The sequence below is a fragment of the Anomalospiza imberbis genome, chromosome 8, assembly GCF_031753505.1.
Source record: "Anomalospiza imberbis isolate Cuckoo-Finch-1a 21T00152 chromosome 8, ASM3175350v1, whole genome shotgun sequence".
NCBI classification, from domain to species: domain Eukaryota; kingdom Metazoa; phylum Chordata; class Aves; order Passeriformes; family Viduidae; genus Anomalospiza; species Anomalospiza imberbis.
The window spans coordinates 25,790,202-25,810,994 of NC_089688.1; the positions used below are offsets into that span (position 1 = coordinate 25,790,202).

Genomic DNA, 20,793 nt, shown 5'->3' on the forward strand with positions numbered 1-20,793 from the left:
ACAGCTGCTCTGTGCTTGGAGCACCAGGTTCTGATGGATAACAGTTCTTCATCTGGGGGGAAATAGCTGTTGATTTTGCAAGCTGAGAGTCTTCAGACATTGATCTTTATTTCCAGCATCTGCTTGCTTTCTTCCTTGGACACAATGGATGCTTTTACAGTCTCACTAATAGCCAGTAAAAGTATTCCCAGTTACAAGATGAAAATCTTTTTTCACGTGTGTGCTAAAGTTCACTTCACCAGTGACAGCATTTTAACTTCCAGGAGGGTTATGAAAGAGGGAATTTGGTTTTACAAAAAAGCAAATATGTAGCCACTTATTCTAGTGCAATTATAAATGTATTTGGGGACTATATTAGTTGGAGGTATTTCTCGTCTAGTCCTGGCATTGCATCCCTTTTCTCCCTCTTACAGTCAGCTGAAGTGTAGAGAGAAACTGAATTAGGCTAAGATCCTTATTTCTAGTTACTCTGCTTTTTTCCTCCTTTAGTGTCATTTTTACTCTTTCCTTCTTGATCTCTTTAGTTCCCCATATTTTGGCTGCAGCCACAAGAGGACAATTCTTGGGTTTGGTCACCTTGACTGCCTTGAGTTTTTGATTTTAGTTTTCTACCTATGTATTTTGTCTCAGGCAAATGTTTCTTACATAATGCAGCAATAGTGAAGAACAAAAATCATTGTTCAGTTGTCCTTGACATTATTTTTTTTTATTTATTAAGTGCCTCAAATTTCTGTTTGCTAATTCAGATAAGGGCTTGTAATTTCTTACTGTAGTCATGGCTTGCATTTGGGATAGCTTAATTCCTCTGTGGGGAAATGTAATGATGAGAAATGACATGCAGGTTCTCAGGTTCTGATGCCTGACAGTTCCCACCATTCTAAAAATGAGATTTACATTGGGTGGGATGAGCATTTAGACCTCACTTCTGCAGCTATGCCTATTAGATGTTTGTTGGGTTACGGGATGTCAATGATATAGAATCTGCGTGCACTGGGCTTTAAATAGGAGGCATTCCAGACAGAGCATGTGTTTGAGTCAGAAGTACATCTAATTGCTGTTGATATCATTAAAGGTTGTAGGCAGATGCTGCTGGAGCTTTGAGCACAATGAAAATCTGCCTCTGTTCCTTCACAGGTTTTTCTGCTTACATTTTGAAGAACAAAAATGCATCTGTGACCCTCAGTGTTCAGATCTGGCCAGCTGGATGCAGACCCTCACAGTGCAGAGGAAAACATCCTCTTGCTTAAACTGGGGGAACTCAGCTTGTGAATTAATTTCTGGCCAGTTTTAGAATTCACACTTGTAAATATTGAGTAGCTGGGATCTCTCAAGTACAGCTGTAATTTGCAGCACTGGTTACTTGCAAATAAATTACATTCCCATTGCTTTGTAGTTACAGTCAGTCTGACAAAACTGTGCTGGGGTTACTCTATGTTGCTTCCATGACAGCTAAGAGGGATTTCTAAATTTTATAATATGTATAAATTATAAAATATGTAATATTAAAAGGTATAAATATATAATAGATGTAAAAGCATCTAGAATATATAAAGACATAGTAAAGAAATAGTCTTCTTAAGTTTAGCCTACAGCTGTATTCTAAATTTTGTGTGAATTTGGACAGAGCAGCATAGGGTTTGCTTGCTTAAATGGTAAAACCCCTTTTCTAATGCAGAGGAGGCATTCACACAGTTCTTGCAATGCACAGTGGTGGTATCTATGACCTACTTTAAAAAATACTTTTTATTTAAGAAGGCTCAAAAAAGACATGTGCCATGTCAGTTCTGGGTTTAAACATTTATTTCCCAGTTGTGCTTGCCTACAATAGTATCGTGTGTTTGCCCCTAGATAACTTTGGGGATATTTGATGAGTTATAGTGTGGGTTATTTATCTTGAAAGGATACCAAGAAACTCAATCATTGTTACGACTACAGCCCCTTTCAAACAGTCTTTTGCCAAGCCTCTTTCTTTTATGCATGACAATTCTTTGACCACCTTCTAGTCAGTGCTCCAGGATTTTTGATCCCTAGCATAAGCCATACCAGACACAGGCTGAGGATGAGGTTCAAACTGATCTTCCTTGATTGGTGCTGTTCTCTGGTTCATTCAGAGAACAAATTTCCAACAGAAAAATACTATGGAGGACCAGACAGTATTTGTGAAACCAAGTTTTAAATTACTCAGTCTCATTGCCTTCATTAATCCTCTCTTACCCCACAAAGATATTTATGCTGAAGATGGCTTTGATGCTAAAGAAAGATTCAGATGGATACCTGGGTAGATGCATGCACAACTTGGAAGTATGGCAACATTTAAATCCCTTGTTTAATAAGGGACACTCTAAAAGGTGTGTTCACAACTGTACTTTGATGAATATATCTCAAAGTTTTCAAGAACAATGGTCTGTGTATCTAGATGAAGGGTGTCTTGCAAATCTAGTAAAAGGCCTCTTGCAAATTTGAGGGTGAAAAAGAGATGGGAACCCCTACAATTGTACTTCTTCAAATGAGGGAGGAGAAATAAAACAACTGGGGTTGTATTAGTGTGAGGCACCTGAATCCAAAATGACCCATTTGGTGTCGTGTCCTGGGAAGACATCTCAATCTGTTACATAAGACGTCAAGGGTCCAAGCCATAAGAGAACCATTCCTAGATTAGATATCAAGGTTGATCACATAAATATTCCCTCAGTATCCAGTGTAAGGGTAAAGCAGAGATCACAAGCTGAATGGAGGTGAAGGATTTGTTTTCATGAAGAAATAATTTGGTGGATAGCTAGAATAAGAGGGAAAACCGGAGAATATTTGCCTGCTTTCTGTCTTGTAGTTCCTCCTACCTCTTCCTCAGGAGGCTGGGGTACTTCCTGGATGTAGAGCAGTTCTTCAGTGAATAAAATGTTCCCTTGTCAGAATGGGATCAGCTGGTGATACTCAGCACACTACACCTGGGCTTCATTGTCTAATTCCTCTGTTTGAGTTGCTGAGTGATGCAGCTTGGGTTTGTTTCTGGAATGTGCAGTGAGACAAGGGAAAAACATGGATGCATACAGCTGGTGTGATAAAAGGAGACAGCCAGGTCTTCAGGGTGGCTTTTATCTTGGCTATATAACAGTTCAGGAGAAGTGTCTGTGGTGGCTCTGAGGTAGCGGGGAGGGTGTTGTGTTGGTTCTCTGAGTCAGCACCACCTTCTAGGAGACCAATCCAGAACCACAAACTTGGAGACTGGCAGTCAGTTAGGGATACTTGAATTGTTAAATGCATTTTTCTTGTTGAACCTACTTGTACAGAAAGGAATTCCTTCTCCTGTCTGATCCCTCCAAGGTCACCTGGCAGCAAAAGGAAAGGCTGCTCCGTGGGTTGCAGTTTCAGATTAGTGACAAGAATTTGCAGAGTTATCCATACCATGTGCTCCTAAGGAACCCCTGAATGGAGCCCTCGGATCTATGTGTGGGTTTTTACACTGGCTGAGTGTGGACGTTGTATTAATAACTCTCTGTTGTGTAGAGCACAGATGTTGGACTGTGTAGAAAGAGAGCTAAAGGGCTGGATGAAGGCCATGGTCAAGCTCTCTGGCGCTTGCTTTGTGACATTCAGTAACTCAATGGCTGCTGTTGTCTTTGTAGGGAAGCTGTGCAACAAAACCACTTTGAGCAGTCAGCCTGTGCAACAAACACCATTACTGATGCCACTCTATTTCCTTCTCTCTGTGGATTTCTAGATGCCAAAATTTGAAAGGCAGCATCCAGGATGCTCTATTGCTCTTTCTGCAGAGAAACCAAAATACATGATCTGGGAAAATCTCTGTTTGGTTTGCATTCTATCCTCCCAAAGCAGGATCACCAGCCTTGCCAGTTCCTATGAGGTTCTCTGCTTGGTGACAAGAGAACTTTATTTAGCAGGACATGCCATCAAATAGCTCCAACTGGGAAACTATTAAGAGCAAAGTAAATAAAAAAAAATATTATTGAAAGAAGCTTATTAGGTATAAAATACTTAGTATCAGGTTCACAGACAACTTATGCATTGCATAAGTGCATTGTTCATAAATAACCTGTAATATCACATCAATCCCTAACTTCTGCATGCTGTTTTTCCACTAGGGCTTGGATGATCATTTTATGAACCAATTTCCTGAGACCTCAGCACCCTTCATGCTTTGCAGTTTCTCCTGAGCTCACCTTTCAGGAGCTATACCCAGTGACTGCAGTATGGATATGTGTATAATGGCTTGGCAGGTCTCCACAGTTGTGGAATTTACAACCATTGCTGTGCATGTAAAGCTTGGAACAGCTTTTTTTATTATTTATTTCTGGTGTATGATGAATTAGGCCATCTGTCTCCAGTGTCTGCTGACCCTTCTCCCCCACTCTCCTCTTGCCTGGTATGTTGGCTCTGTCACACAGTCAGCCAAGGTCAAGGTCTGGAGGCTGAGTCTGTGACCTTCGCTGCTGAGCCCTCGAGGGCTCAGTCCTCAGTTTCCCAGGGTAATTCTCCAGTATGTTATGCACCCACTGGCCTGAGATGCCATGGAAGGAGGAGGGATCTGTTTACAGTAACATTAAGAATGCGATAATAGGAACTTCCTTCACACACAGAGCCAGTGCTTGCAGAGTACTTTATTTAAGCCCAAAGTTAACAAGAGGACCAGTTTTTCAAATCATAAATGAGACACTTCCTGGTTTGCATCTAAAATGGCAGAGGACACTTGACCAAATGAACTGAACATAGGTCTTAAAATATTGAATGCAGATGCACTTAAACATACTGAGACGAGGCAAGCTTTGATGCAACAAAAATAGCCAAGTAAAATTATCTTGGCTTATCCCATTGTGCTCCTTGCCTGAAATAAAAATATATGATAGTGACATAAGTAGCAGCAGCCAAACAGGTATGAAGGTCAACCCTTATAAACTGGGCTAACACTAGTAACTCTAGAACTTGGTCCAAGATTTCTGAGATTAATGGAAATTTTTCAATGGAGTTTAATTGTGTTTTAGATTAAGTGTGTAGATGCAAAAGATTTTATGTTACAGTAAAATGTCTGCAAGCACTTGGGGAATCTTTTGGAAGGTTTCCTGTAAATAGCTAGATCTTTAGCATGAGTGTAAGACTGGAAAGTTTATTTACTGCTTTTGGCAGCCCCCACAGGGATATACAAGTGCCTGGGCAGCTCCTCAGGGAAGTGACTTTTGTAGTATTGCCAGTGCTGTTGCAAGATGATGAGTCAAGTATTAAAAAAAACAGTGAGAGTGTATGGAAATGATGGGGCTTTGTTTTTAAATAGAAGGCTGTAGGTTCTTTTTGTTTGATGCTTCCCTTTTGGCCTTTAAAGGTGCCTGCAAACCATATTCAAAGCAGTTGTATGTACCCAAAAGGGCTAGGAACAACTTCCCAATCAGAACCTGAAATTGCCATGCAGTGATATGACTAAAAGATGGTACAGAGATCATGGATTTACATTAACACCTCTGGAAGAGGTGATACTGAGCTAGCAGAGGGATTGGTGGAATGAGATTTATTGAAGTTGACCAGCAGTGAGGAAGAGGAGGAAATTCCTTCATGTAGAAAGTAAATGACAGAGCAGACGTAGCATGCATGGAAAAGAAATAACTCTTGTGTTATTCTAGATCAGGATTACCTCTGACAAGGAAAAGTTATGTGTAGTGCTATGTGAATTCTATGCACAATATAATTTAACCCAACAACTCCAAAGAGCTGTTAATGTTCAGCTCTCCTTTTTTTTTTTTTTTTTCAGCTTGACGACATGTTTTTGTACCTCTTTTGGCTGCAGTGTTCAGAGGTTTGTCTTGTGGGTCCAAAGCAGTCCTGTCTGGATGTGAAGTAGCTGAAGAAGTTGATGCTGAAGGATGATAATTGCAAATACAAATAGCTGATCTCACCCCTTGAGAAGAGTCCAGCCTCTTCTAAAGATCAGAGCCTGCCCAGACTCAGCTGTGTTTGTCTATTAACAGATGAGATTACTGCTCTGAGATGAGGTCCTGCTTATGCTGCACTAAAAGGTTGGTCTTAGAGCACTCACAGGTATGTGAGGCCACATGACTGCCTGTCTTGGCACATGAAGCTGGATGCTGTGCCACTCCCTCACATGTGGCCCAGAGTGTACATTCACAGGCACTTATAGGACCACGCTGTAGAGAATTAGTAGATCTGCCACGAGGGAGCCTTGGCCCTTCTGTAACAGGCAACACAGACATAGCCTTGGTTTTTCTGGAATTTAGCTTAAAAAAACCCCCTTAAGTCTGTCTCAGTGACTTTACTGGGAGTTATTATGGAGTGAACCAGAGGGAGAGAAAATGAATCCACTGCATGTAACCTCACTGTGAGGTAATGGGCGTTTGGTGGTGGAGTGACTGATAAAATGTTTAATGTGTTTTCCTGATGCTTTTTTTAGTGTTGAAGTGTTAATGAGTCTTAGAGACAATTTTTGATCAATTCGTAGTGTATGCCACAACATAAGGGATCACAGTTTCAAGAACAGAGATGGACTTATGAGTTGAAATGAAAATCAAACATTCCCTTCATTGTTGTTATAATAGTTCCTCTGTACTAATAATCCCTCAAAGACCAAAACAAAAAATTGTTTGCTCCTTGTAAGGGAGAAAAGTTCAGAACCATAAAATTCAGATTACTTTGAGACTTCTGTCTCTCTGACTTTACCAACTGGCAGAAAATTGGATGACATCAAAGAATTACTGGAAAAGAGCTTATTTAATTTTGAAATTAAGTGGAAATTGTCACATGTGTTTGTAATGCTAACAGCTGTTTTCATGTCACTTTACTGCAAAAGAGAGCAGCATTATGCCTGGATAAGTATATAGAAGATGAAGCTGTGAACTGTGATAGAGATGTAAGTTGAACTTAATGTCATGCACAGTCAGGTGTTTCTGCTGTCTGTACTGCACCTGTTAGGTGTTTTTTTTCTTTTGTTTGTTTTGGAGATTTTTAAAGAGTTAAATGTTAAAATGAATTAAATTAATTCTTAAATTTAAATAAATAATTTTACTTCAAAACAGCTCAGGTGAAATATGCAAATAACAATCCTGTCCTAAAAAGGAGTTGGAAAAATATCGAGTTTTTCATGGTTGTTTTTGTAACATGATGAAAATACCTCTATGGGGAGCTCAAACCTTCTGTAATTTCTTACACATTGATCTAGGTCATATGTTTTTAGGGAAGGAAACAAAGAGGGAAGGTAGTTGCAGTAAAACTCAGCTGCAGGCAAACATGGGTGAGTTTTGGCAATGAAGTCTACTTCAGAGTGGTTTGTTGGTCCTTTGCTACCGCTGATTAGTGTGGTTCCCACACAGTTATTGGCTGCCTTGAAAGATTTTTGGTAAGCAGACTAAAGAAATATGGTTCTAATGAAGCAACATTTGATGCACAGTGTATATCTGAAGGATTATCAGAGGCCTTGGATATACAGTGAGATACAAGCCTGTGGGCCAAGTGCTTTCAACCCCTATCAGTGTAATAATTCATACAAAATGTGCCATTTTACCCATTTAATTGTAGAACTTGCTGGGAAATTAATAAAATCCAAAATAAAACTATGTAGGGTGTATTGATAGCTGGTGTGAAAAGCAAAACTATTTCAAGATTTGCAAATCTGCTCTGACCTAAAAACCCAATTCCTTAAAAGAACACATTTAAAGCCAAAAAAAACTTATGGAAGCTAACAGTTCTTCCTGCAGCAAGACTTTAACAGTATCCAGGGTCCATTAATCATGTTCATTGTTGGGATCCCAATTGCAGTTTCTGAGATGACTTTCTGGGTTTGGAACTTGGGTGTTCTGTTTGTCTTAACCTTCTTTCCACCAAAATTGACATCCTTATAACGGCACCACAAATTATGCCCTTATGAAAAAATCTCATTAGGATCATTCAAAAAAGTTTGAAGGCTAATTATTTGTTGCTCATTTAAAGGAGTCCCATTTATAGCAGCAAAAGTCCTGTCTTGTATCCCTTGAGCTGGACTGGTGAGAGGAAAAGACCTCTCACCCACTGCTTAGACTGTCAGGAAAATAGTTTGGGTTGTGGGAGGACAAATACAGATTGAGAGCAGCCCGGGGGATGGCCTGCAGCCACACAGTGCATTTGTATCAGTTTGTAGGTCTGCCCATCCCTTGCTGTTGAGCATAGGCTGTTGTTAGTACTACAGTTTCCACTGTAGTGGAATATTCAGTGAAGATGCTGAGAAAAGCCTCCCTGAGTGTATTATGCAATCTAGTATGCAGAATTGGAGCTGAAACAGCCCATTCAGTAGGAATGGGTTTGTTTTAAGTAATTCTTCCAGCACAAGTTTATCTGTGTGGACTGAAAATTACAATATTAAATGCCCAGCACGGAAATTTTGTGTGAGGATTATAAGACTTAAGTTTTCTCAGTGTACTGTAGTCTGGGCTTCCTGCTGGCACAGAAGCTTCCACTGCCAAGGTTTTCAAACACTAATGCCTGGAATTATGAAAGGAGGAATAACAGAAGAGAATGTTTTTTCTGTTTCACTCCTTCTGCATGACAATGACTATTAAAAACTTCTGCTCTTCTCTCACTTCCCTCAAGCAATTTATTTTAAGCTTCCCAGCTGAAACAAAGCTATGGCATTTTTCCACCTGAGTAAAATTGCTCAGTTTTCTTAAACATAAAGCCTTGGATACCAAAAAGTTATATTTTTAATGCTGCTTTTATTTTCCCTTCTCCAGATTTACACATAAAATATATGTACACAGAAGACTTGGGGTGTTTCCGATACTGAGTGTATCAGCTTCCTCTCCTGAGCTGAGTCAAGGACAGTTATCTGCAAATGAAGCTGAGGCAGCTGCACAGCTGCTGCATCCTCAAAGTTTGAGTTGCTTACTGTTGCCACCTCTCTTTTGCTGGGTACAGCTCGGCACATTCAAGGTCAGCCTTTCTCATTCTCGCAGTGCACGTGTGGTTGTGAGCACTTGCATCTGATTCCTCTAGTGCTGAGACGTGTCCAGGGGTGCTGCATGTCTAATCTTAAAATAGATCCACCAGATGTTTAATATCTGAGTGCAGTGTGATCATTTAGTGAGGATTATAGTTCTTTAAGTTTTAAGCAGTAATGCAATTGTGCTGTGTTTTTAATTAGGTGTTGATTTCAATGAGTGCAGCTGGTGCTGCAGTGGTGGAAGGCAGTGTTTTTGAATCCATGTGATGCATCACCACCACGTGCTCGGTGCCTTGCTACTGGCCTGATCTTGTGAGGTGTTCATCACAGTCCAAAAATAAAACTTGCTCACAATGTGATGTATGGAATAGTCTTACAGGGGAAGGTAGGAGAGAGTTTTATTGCTTGGATCACTTGACATTGGGACTGAATGGAAACTGGAAAATATTATGCCACAGCAATCGTCTTTCAAATTGCCTCTAGGTTTGCAGGAAGCAATTACAAACATTTATAATGCACTATATAGCTTTCTTTTCTTCATTCCATTAGCTTAGTTCCATAGAATTTCTTTTGTTTGGTGAAGGCCAAGTAATCCCAAAGGGTAAAGAATTTTGTTGGAAAAACTGTTGCTCACCTTTCTGTCTAATTCTGATGTTCTGTTAAAATGTTATATTAATAAACAAATGATTTTTATAAACAAATGAAATTCCAGCACGTAACTACACAGACCCAGCATTTCACTGCAATCAGTTTGAGCTACAGCTAGGCCTCTTGCCTGAGGCTGCAATGCTTCTACTATAAAGCAATTGGTCACACCTCATTATTGAGGTTATTTGCAATAGTGTGCAAAGGACCAAGTAACAGATGTTTTGAAATGGCTAATCAATTTTTATAGATTTAATTAGGTTGATGCCTGCACATATTTCCAATGTGCTTTTCCACCAAAGCTAGGGAAAGGATCTTAAATTCAAATTCAGCCAAGCCTTTGTGAGGCTCAGGCTTCAATGTTAGAGCATAAGTATTACTTGCATGCTATTGCGATATTCTATTTTGGCCACTTACACTGGAGATTCTTGTCTCTGAACTTCACTCTTAGAAAGTTACATTTGGACTTAGATGTATGACACTTGTTGTTTGGAGTGACACACACAAATCCCCATATACCAGAATGAAAATTCTGCCCTAATCATCAAAGGGAAGTGAGGACTAAATGAATGTGTCATGCGTATCCAATTTCTCCACTGATCATCCAGAGAAAATAAATCACAGTGGATGTCCTTCTATTTCTTATTTGTTTCAAAAGCTAGAAGGAGTTCTCTGTTAAAGTCACCCTGGGTTTCCCCAGGGAATACTAAAATAAATTAATATTGTCTGATTAAATGTTTTGACCCATATTTAAACCACTGGAAAATGATAGGCCTATTTTATCATGGCAGCAGGCCAGCTTTTTTTCTTTTTTTTTGGTGTGCTACTGGAATCAGAGGATAAAACTGGAGGATCACATCTTAACTGAACTAATAACCAATTTCATTAATTTTTAATACATCTTTTTCTTTTGTAAGTGTACTTTTCCAGATAGATTTTTGTGTATCAATTGCTCAGCAATGTCTATTGTCCATCTGTGCTAAGATCTCCTGTCATCTTCTGTTATACATCAGAAAAGACTGCAAAAGTGATCCACAGAAAAGAAATAAAAATGGAGAAATGCATTACAGAAAGGTCTGGCTTGATTAAGTGGGAAAATTTAAATGGCACACATTGCAGATAGGTATTCAAGTCACATTGATTTCAATCAGAATAAGATAGCTTACAGTCCCTCATCTCTCTGAAATGTTCCCTTGCACCCTAAGGCAATTTAATTTGGAAAGAATTGTTGGAAGAAATATGATAGGTGTATAAAATGAGCAGTATAAAAAGCATGCTGCCACAGCAAGGGCAGTGCCCTGAGATTCAGAACCTGCTCAGAAGTTAATTGAAATCAATTGGAAAGACTTCTGTTGACTTAAATAAGCTCTGGATCAGCCCTTGTGAGAGCTACTTTCAACACCCTGGTCTACCACAAAATTTTTGAATGGCTCAAAGCAAGTCATTCAGAGCCATATCCAGAAAGGGGGCCAGATATTGTAATGGGATTGCTCCAAGGGAAGAGTGTGAGAAAGGTTCTCTGTGCAGCCTCACACTAGGGCTCTTTTCAGAAATGGGTTATGAGCTGCTAATGTAAAAAAAGTAATGATCTGTATTTAATCTGTGGTGCTTACAGTTGTAGGATGTTGTCCAGATGATTTTAAAACATTTAAAATATTGGGATTACGCATTTAGGATTTATAAACAGCATCTGTAGTCAGATTAGTTTAGATTAGTCAGATTAGTTTTTCACAGGCCACCAATCCTCATGTTTCCCAGCATAAACTCACCACGAGTTGGAATAATGAAGCAGATATCTCAAGGGAAGAATATGTTACCATTAAGCAATTTATTGTATCATTTACAGATTTTGTTATCCAGCCTTTATGTGGATGGAAAGAGGATCTGTTCTCACTGCCTGGAGAATGGCAGAGCTGTCTATAATTTGTTTAACTGGGGCCATTCCCTTGAGGTGATGGAGGTTCCTGGTGAGTTCTGGACCCTTCAGACACAATGGGCTGGGTCTCTCTGGCTGCTCTAACCCCTCACAAGCTCTAGCAGTGCTTTTGGTGCAGTCAAGAAGGCTCTGCAAGCAAAGAAGCTGGGCAGTACTCTGTGGGAAGGAGCCTTAGCCATCTGAAATGAGATCAGCTCTGATGGTCAGAGCATGGTGTTAATAACACCAAGGTTGTGGATTCAATCCCTGTATGGGCCATTCACTTAAGAGTTGGACTTTTAATACTTTGCCCTCTAATCATATCCTAGGAAAGGACAGACAGTTTAGCTGGAGATATTAAAAATGCTCATCTGGAAGCAAACATTTCAGCCAAATAACTGCTTCTGATCCTTGTTCAAATTCCATTTTGTTTATGCTTACCCAAACCAACTTTTATGTGAATATTTTGAGAATTGAAGGAATTAGTTTTATGTTTACATGTTTACTCAAAAAAAAAAAAAAAAGAGAAAGAAAAATAATCACTGATCTTGTGAAACCTTCACCAAAGTCAGACTTGGGGAGAGGTAACTTGCATTTGAATTGAATTCCTGCTTCTTTGCCTGTTATATATTTATATTAGCTAAAGTAGCTTCCATACAAAAGGAAGAGACCAGTCCCAGAAACTCAGAAGACTGGAAATTAAGGTAACTTTGGAGAGATGGGAACATGCAGTTCAACCTCATCTTCTGAAAAGGCAGAGGAATTTGAACTTTCCTGACATTTCTCTTTACTAAGAATTTATTTTCAATTACTTAGAATTTTATTGAACTGGAACTACTCGGGTTTATATATCTTTCCCTTTGGATTGTGTCTTACCTTCTTCTGCCTGTCCTTATCAATGGGATTTTTTTTTTTTTTTAATCACAGGGGTTCTGAGATGTTTTCTTGCTTCTTTCAAGCATGTGACCTCACTTGTAATGTCTGTGCCTCTGCTATCAGTTTTAGTGTCTCTTGAAACTGAGAGGGTAAGGACACAACTGTGCTTGTGAGAAAAGTTAAGAGAAATTATGTAATTCTTTCAGGAGTATTACCTTTCTCCTAGGCTGTTCAGCATGAGTTGATTGATAAAGTTTGCCTGAGGCTACATATATTTTGACAATTCATCAACTTACTGGAAAAAAAAAACTATGTAACATGTCAAGTTCTCTATGAAAAAAACATGTGGAAAGGGAAAACAAGGAAGAGGAAAGATGTGATTTTAAAAGCTTCTTTTTCTTTTTTATAGCTTTTTGTCCTGAAAGTGCCCTGTTTAAGAAAAAAAAAATAAATTGAGTAGCCGATATATTGTAACTACAACCAAATGTATTTCTCTGTGACCTGTGAAAGGTAAGGGAGCTTTCAGTGCCTAAGATGGATTATGTGTTCTTTGGTTCAAGGAGACCACTGCCACCACTGTTTCCAGAAATGAGCATTTCCAGAAATCAGAATTAATTTCATATGAGATTTTAGGTAGACTTTAGGCTTTAGCCTTTTCCTGGCTGAAGGCTGTTTTTGTTTTTTCTTGTACCCTGAGCATAAAGTAATCACATTGCTTTGCTTTGGTCTGCTTGCAGACTGCATGGTAGTCCTTGCATTCCAGACTGTATGTGTGCAAGGTTTGGAAGATTAATAATAATGTGCTATCACAGCCAAGGGCAGTCCAAGTAAAAGCTTTGTGGACTGTGACTGATGGGTGAGGCTTTGCCACTTCTTTCACCCTGGGATTGCTAGCCACAGTCTCATCATACATCTTTTTTTAAAAGTGGAGGGAAAAGGGCCTGTCTTTATCAGTGGATTAAAGCATCTGAGTTTTCAGACAGGATTCTTTAAGTGCAAACTATCCTGATATGATCATATTTATTTTATATTTTGTATGTAGAGACATGTCTTCTTCAAGACTCTTACTTGAACTGCCTATTAGCCAGCCAAAATATTTAATAACTTGGATTTAAACAAGCATCAGTTAAACTAAGATTTCCTTAGGCTCTGGTTCAGGGTTTCCTGGATGGAGCTGAATTTAAGGGCCACTCTATGTGTGAAACATTATTTTCTGTTTAGGGCCTGTGTTTGCAATGGCTTCTGTGTCTGGGAGAGTGATGCATTCATTCCTTAGAGACACTGTATGACTTCCCTTTCACTAGGAACAAATACAAACATTCAAGATGTTTGTGTGATCTCTGCTTCTGTCTATCTCCCTAAGAAAACAGCCTTTTCTTCTTCCCTACTTTGACTGTATCACTTTCAAGACCCTCTTTAGATGCATGGTCGTGCCTTTTATTAATATAAGTTGTTTGCCACCTTCAAGCCACCCGAACCATGGACCTGTAGGGACTAAGAAGACTTGCTGGACCTGCAAACTACATAAGTTATATTAACTTTTGCACTTCTTGCTTTCCAATGGATTTTTCATTGCCATTCCGGAGTTTGCTTGCTTCAATAATCATGGCTAATGGGACACCCAGGCATAACTAATCCTTCCTCTTGCCCCAAAGTTGGCTTATGTTTAACTCATTCCTGACAGATGGTTTGTGCAACCTATTTTTCAAGCTGCTGTGTCAGGTGTTTCAAAAATTGGCATATTGTCTCATTTGTGATTAGCAGATTTAATCTGAACTTCTCTTGCTGTGATTCAAGTCCACTTTCCTCTCTCTTCTTCACCTTGGGGATCAAAACCAATTTATTCCATTTTCTTTAAATGTTATTTTCTGCTTTCAGTCTTTTCATTTCTAGACTGAACAATGCCCTTTCCATCATCCTTTTTTTGGTAACTCTTCTTTTGTAGGCTTTTGGTTAGTTCTATCCTTTCTTCTGAATTTTTCAATCAATTTCCTAGAGAAAGTACCACTGCCAGAGTGATGTAGTGTTCTTACCGAGGCCTTATCACCACCAAAAAAACCCAGGGAATTACATCAGACAAAACTCCTATTTATATAACTTAGGTTGATGGATGCCTTCCTTGCATGATATTGTTGACTCATGTTCAGCTGTGATCCTCTGTAATACCCGCAAGTCTTGTTCAGAACAACTGGTTTCTGTCTAGTCATTCCCCATCCTGTACTTTCCCAGACAATATTTTCCTTTCCTAAGTACAGGACTTAACACCTGTCCTTCCTCAGCTGAATCCTGTGTTCTTCACATTTTCTCTGATCACTCCAAATTGTTCTGAAGACTCTTTCTCAGATCCAATTTGCCCGTAGCACTTTACCCCACATGCACATTTCAGACGTGTGATCTGTTCCGTTACCCAGACTGTTGAATAACAATATAGGAAAAGGAATTAACCCTTCCAGATTTCCAAATTATACGCCTTTCTAGTTTGACAGCAGACTACTCATACCAGCTGTCACTGAAGGTTTCCAAGAAGATATGCATTCATCTTCTTGTAGCCTCATCTACAGTATGCTACTAGTTCTCTTTTAAGATTATTTTCTGTGATGGTGGAGCTTTTGCTGTGTTACCTGTGAGCACGAGTTATTGCTGTTTAATTCATGTTTCTTTTTACCCCAATATTTATCTTTGCTGTTTGTTTTCTATGTCCTTCCTCACAAGTTGCTGACAAAGAAAGAGGTAAATTCACTACTAAAGAGGGAAGTAACAAAGGAGAAGCCCTCCAGAGCTCAAGTCAAAACGTTTATTATTCTTAGTATTTCCCTATCCTAAATAGCACGTTTCAATAAACTAATATGACATCACAGTAATAACAGTTGTGTTTTCCTCCATGGTTATAATAACATTTTGGGATTTTTTCCCTTGATAATTTTCTTTCAATACTGCTGTTTCATTTTTCAGTCCCTATGATAATTATTTACAAAATTTATGTTACAATCCTATGTATTGCATATTCTTCAGCTTCCTAATAGGGAAATTACTTTAAAAATCCTTGTAGATTTTCTAAGGGGAAGAAGCATGTGAAAGGTTAGCAGCTGTGGTAGTTCAGTGAAACAAAAAAGAACTGTAGGTTCTAAACTGAAAGGCTAATTTTAGAAGATGACTTCAACAGGTGAGCAGATCATTTCAGGTGACTTCAGAGTCCTTTGCTTCTCTGCATTAAATGTCAATGTGCATTTCTCTGTTGACTGTTACCCCGAATATATAGATTGCAGGAGCTGAGTTAGATTCCAGATCAGCAAGATCATGTTTTCCACTGGAAGTATTCCAGATGATGATAAACATCATCAAATAACTTCAGGCTCACCATGAATGTTGATGAAAGCATATCTCAGACTTCAGTGACACATAGTCTCACCTACCTTATCTAAATGCCACGAGAGTTGTTTGAAATCACTGTAGTATCTATGCAGCAAATGCTACATGGATTTGGCACGCTTTTGCAAGCCTTCTTTCAACTGTAGATCTGGCCTCGCTGCTCTAGACTGCCTATGGTTACATGACAGCAGGTCAGAATGTCAGTGGATTCCCCACTCTTGTTCACTCAGGGCCCACGGTTCCCTCAAGAAGGTTGTCTCAATGTAATGGCTCAGCGCCACTGTCTGGCATGCAGAACATTCCTGGTTTGTCTCCGGAGATCCGCACTGCAAGTGCTGACATGTAACACCACAGCTGTGCAATTTGTCAGCGGACAAGGGGAAGGAGCCGTGCCTCGCTCCGTCAGGAGGCAGTGCAGCTCTGGCAGTGCAGCTCTGGCCTTGGCTCTGCGCGAGCTCCGCAGCCTCCCAGAGCCAGGGCACCTCGGCGGCTCATGCCAGCAGGCAGGGCTCGCCCAAGTGGCCTGTCAAAAACTCAGTCCTGCAGAACATCTTTCACAAGTGAGAGGTCCCAGCAACGGGTCTGTTTGCCATAGAACAGACCACCATGCCCTCACCATAACCAAACATCATTTATAGGGGCGTAAATGGTGCAGTCTTTGGTGCTGTTCTACTTAAGCAGACTTCCATAAATCACTTATCTTCATATAAAATATTAAAAGACTCTACTTTGTAATCTAATTTATACCCAGTTTGTGTGTCAGTAGTATTTATCATTATCAAATGGTACTCAGCAGTTATGCAAAAATCAGTGTTTTACCATGGGTAAAGAAACCATTAAGTTTAGACTTCACCTCCAGGTTTTACTTCTACCTCCAGCTTGCATACACATAAAGAAGAATTAATATTTAAAGGCTTGACAAATTAAGCTCTTTAAGGTCTGGATATTACTTCTAATATAGTATCTTTAAAATTAAAAATTACTGAAGTAAAATCTGTACAAAATATATTAATTATGGGTATTTTTATTAATAGTGAAAATGTGATAGTTATTACTTACCACTTCGGCAACGAGAGGAAAACCTCCCCATGCATACATTAGAAAGGAGTGGGGTAAATAAATAAGCAATTATTGTTAATTCTCTTGTGCTTATGGGGCCGTGAAGGATGAGAACCAGAAGTGAGGATGACTGGAAGCAGACCAGTTACACCATGATATGAATGGAAGTATGTAATAGTGAAGGCACAGAAAGATAAGTCAGGTTATTAACATGCATATTTCAGTTATCTGAAGAGATGAGAGTAACATCAAGGATTTTTTTTAAAAGCCCTTTTTTTCCTCAGAGTAGTTTAACATTCATTTTTTACCGTTGCCATTATGTTTTCTTTAATTACATTCTGCTGTTCTTTAATACAGTTAAAATGGTAAACATTTGCCATTTCTGCAGCTGGAAAAGAGCATGATACAAGCCATTAGTGACATAAGCCAGTATTTTGGGATCAAAGAGTGTGTATGCTTCCTAGGTATGATCAGTTGCACATTCCAATATTTTCTAAATTTATAATATGTGAATTGAGGATTATGTTGTCACTGGCTCAAGGTGCTGAGGGAATACACAGCTTCTCACAGTACCTGCAAAAAGACATCATAAGTTTATTCCACATTGTTCTGCATCAGGCTTAAAATTCTGCAATGTTTGCCTTTCATTAGCTGGCTGTCCCAGCATATTTGAAAGTCTCAGCTATCCATGACTGAGTGTCTGATAGCTTATCTCCAAAGGTTATTCTTTAGCATCTTGATCTACTTGACTCTTGAAAGCACATGATCTGCACACTGCGGCAGTCAGTCCAGCTCCTGAGTTTTGTTTTTCACCTTTCAGAAGTCTGGAACCAGGCTGTATCTCTTGGTGAATCATTTGTAAGCATCATTATCTGGTTACTCATGGGTTGATTATTTTGTTCCTAACCTAATCAATTCTTCAGGTGATTCTGTTTTCCTATAAAAACATCTGCTCTATAACCATCTAATTCTAAAGGACTAGATCTCCCCTGTATTTTCCTTTCAAACTATTAGGAAACTTTTTGCTTTCAAAAATATTGAAAGAAAATTTTGTTTGTTTGCTTATAAAGCAACTTGCAGTCTTGAGCTAAATTTTACCTGGTCCTTTATAAATGTAGCTGGAGTATTTCTGAACACCACCAATGACATGCAGTCATGAGAAGCAGAGCCCACACAGGTGCAGGAAAATACAAAGCCAGAGTAACTGCAAAAGAACCTACCAGTTGTGGCCACCTGTTGCCATTCACATCCAGTGAAAAGAAAATCACTGAAAAGAAAAAAGTCAAAAGTGGTGCTGACTGAACTATTTTTCAGGAGAAGCTAATAGAAGTAAATAGCGACTTACCCAGAAGGTGAATTTCACATACCCAGGCACTGGAAATTTCTGCTTCAGTCTTCAGCTTCTCTATCCAAACAATGGTTGGAGAGAACAAGAAAACATGTACAGCAAGCTCCAGAAACAGGCTTCAGGGTAACCTGGGAAAACCTGATACATTGATAACCATAAACTGACTGGACTGAAGTGTTTTTCATTTTTTTTAACCTGAATTTTCCTTCATTAGTTTTGGGAGTTGAATGAGAGAGTGCTTTTCTACCTCTCTCCACAGTGTGTTAAGGAGGACGATGCAGCCATTCTTCCTAGATGAAGTCTTTTATTCCTGCAACTGGATACTTGTGTTACTTCAGTCTTATTTCAGAGATGACATCTCATTCTACATGAAATCATGTTTATATTTTAATGACTATTGCTGCTGCAGAACCGTCACAACACTATCTAGATCACACTTTATAAATATGAATTGAAGTACCTGTGCAGAGTAGTAACAGTAAAAACCAGAGTTTATTCTCCATTGAGTCTGGGTCCCTTACCCACTTTGGGAATAAACCGTGTTAGACATGCAGTGGTAACTAAACTGTTGCTGCTCATTGCAGTTTAAGTGAGCTGGACATTTACATCAGGGCATGACGTGCACGGCTGGGCCAGCCCTGGCCCTGAGGTACTCACATTATCTAGGTTTTCCAGCTTTCATTTTTTTCCAGCTGCTTCTTTTCCCTGATAATGAAGAGTTGATTACATATTAATTTTCAGATTATTAAAATTAAGGCAATTAATTCTCAAAGGTATAAATTTCAGGTCACAGAATAACAGGTTTAGGCATGAACCAATGAAAGGCCTTAGGCAGACTAATAGGCAGATTGACATCTTTTATTCTTAGAAGTGTTTCCTTGCTACTGTGTAACTTTACAGTTAAATAAGCTCTTAAAGCAATGAAATCATTGCTGTTTTTGTTATTTGATGCTGAACTATTTGGGGACACAGTATCTGTGCGTGCCTGACTCCATCACTGTCCTACTTTATGATCCCTTTCTTTTTCTCCAGGTTCTGCCTGTGCCTTTCTTGATCTGTTCCTAAAAATGGAATATTCTGGGTGTGAGTTCATTTACACAAGAGAGCTGCTTCTGATTTACCCTCATGCAAGTTAGAACAGCAGTTAGATCAGGATTTCAGTTTTAGCATGCAGACTGCTACAACTGGAAACTCCAAAAAGGCATTGTAAGAGGTGGGGGTTATATAATTATATTTAGGAGATGCAATAAACATATTAATCTCAGCTGAAATTATTAGCCAGGAGTGTTTTTTGCATAAGGTCTCGTTAATACCCATGGCACAGATACTTTAAAAAAATCAACAGTTTTAATCTAAAATCATAGGTATTTAATACATACAAAGTCAGCAACAGGAAAGTCAGCGTTTTGCCAATATTTTTACCAAAATCTCTATTAGCTGACAGTTACACAAACACAGAGCATGTCTCTAGCCAAAGGGGAAAGTCCTACAGCTCTTATTTTTCCATGTGCATAACTATGTTCCATATAAGAGAAAAGGAACTTGTATAGCTGTTAGCTCTTTTTCAGTTCTATTGCCAAACCCAAACCCTAAAAGCGTGTTTTTTGCACCAGCCACTGTTGTTTCTCTCTTATGGCAGTGCTCCAGAAATACTGTAAGGGTTGGCCAGAAAACTGCTTATATTGATTTCTTGAATAAGAGAGTCCATGAACATTGGTCAGTCTGTGCTTGCTCACACCCACCCACTTATTTCCCTGTAGGACAACCTCTGAGTGAGCCTTTGCTACTGCCTTATGGTAAGGCAGGGACCAGCTGGTGGTGAGGGGTCAGTGCTTTTGTCACACCAGATCATGCCAAGCCAAACACTGGGATATGACAGAAAAAGAAAAAAAAAAACCTTATAAGAAGGAGACACAGGTGTGAGAACTGTTAAAATAAATGGAGAAAATCTTTGCAGAGTTTTAGGACCCCATGCTGAGACTGAATGCTGAGTTGTACAGTGGATGTATTAAGTGCAGAAATAGTAGTGCCTAGTAAAACACACTTGATCCATTATTACAAGTGATGTAATATGTCTGTGCGAAGTAACACGTTCTTGTGACTATCCACCTCCTAATCCAGGGCCGTGCATTAGTGTCATAGCTGTGCTCCTGTTGCCCTCTGAGCCATGAGTCACCATCTTTCACTTCCTCAAATAATTACAGGCAGCAGTTGGCTGTTGCTTGGTCTCAAGGGCTTTCACTGTTACTCAGGAAATTCACACAAAGCCACTGTGGATGATGAGTGGACACCTGGATTTGCTTTAAACCTTGGGCAGAGATGGTCCCACATGTTAAACTTTTTTTCCCATGAGTTGCCTCACCTGTCTATGAGACCTTACCTTTCCTTTGTTGGAAGATCAGGCATCTTGTAGCTACACAGTGCTGACCACCCCTTGGCCCTCACTGAACCAGAAAACACATAATTTGCAAATTTTTTTTTTCCTTGTGGGAAAGGATGTGAAGCTCGATTTTTTTGTATTTCTCAGAATATAGCGTAAGTCAATGTGTCTAAACAAGTACTGATGGCTATTCATTTTCAGAAGGTGCATTTAGTGTTACATTACCATTAAGTAACTGTGCAACTGAAATCTGGCCCAATTCTCCACTGCCC

The 20,793-nt window shown here is 39.3% G+C and overlaps 1 long non-coding RNA gene across 1 annotated transcript; it reads right to left on the reverse strand.

Moving 5' to 3' along the window:
• Positions 1-8,682: 8,682 nt before the first annotated feature.
• LOC137478289 (uncharacterized) lies at positions 8,683-18,846 on the reverse strand. The gene is made up of 3 exons (XR_011001491.1): positions 18,139-18,846; positions 18,014-18,060; positions 8,683-9,017 (listed from the first exon to the last, which is right to left on the reverse strand). It is a non-coding gene; the product is annotated as an uncharacterized lncRNA (long non-coding RNA).
• Positions 18,847-20,793: the final 1,947 nt, after the last annotated feature.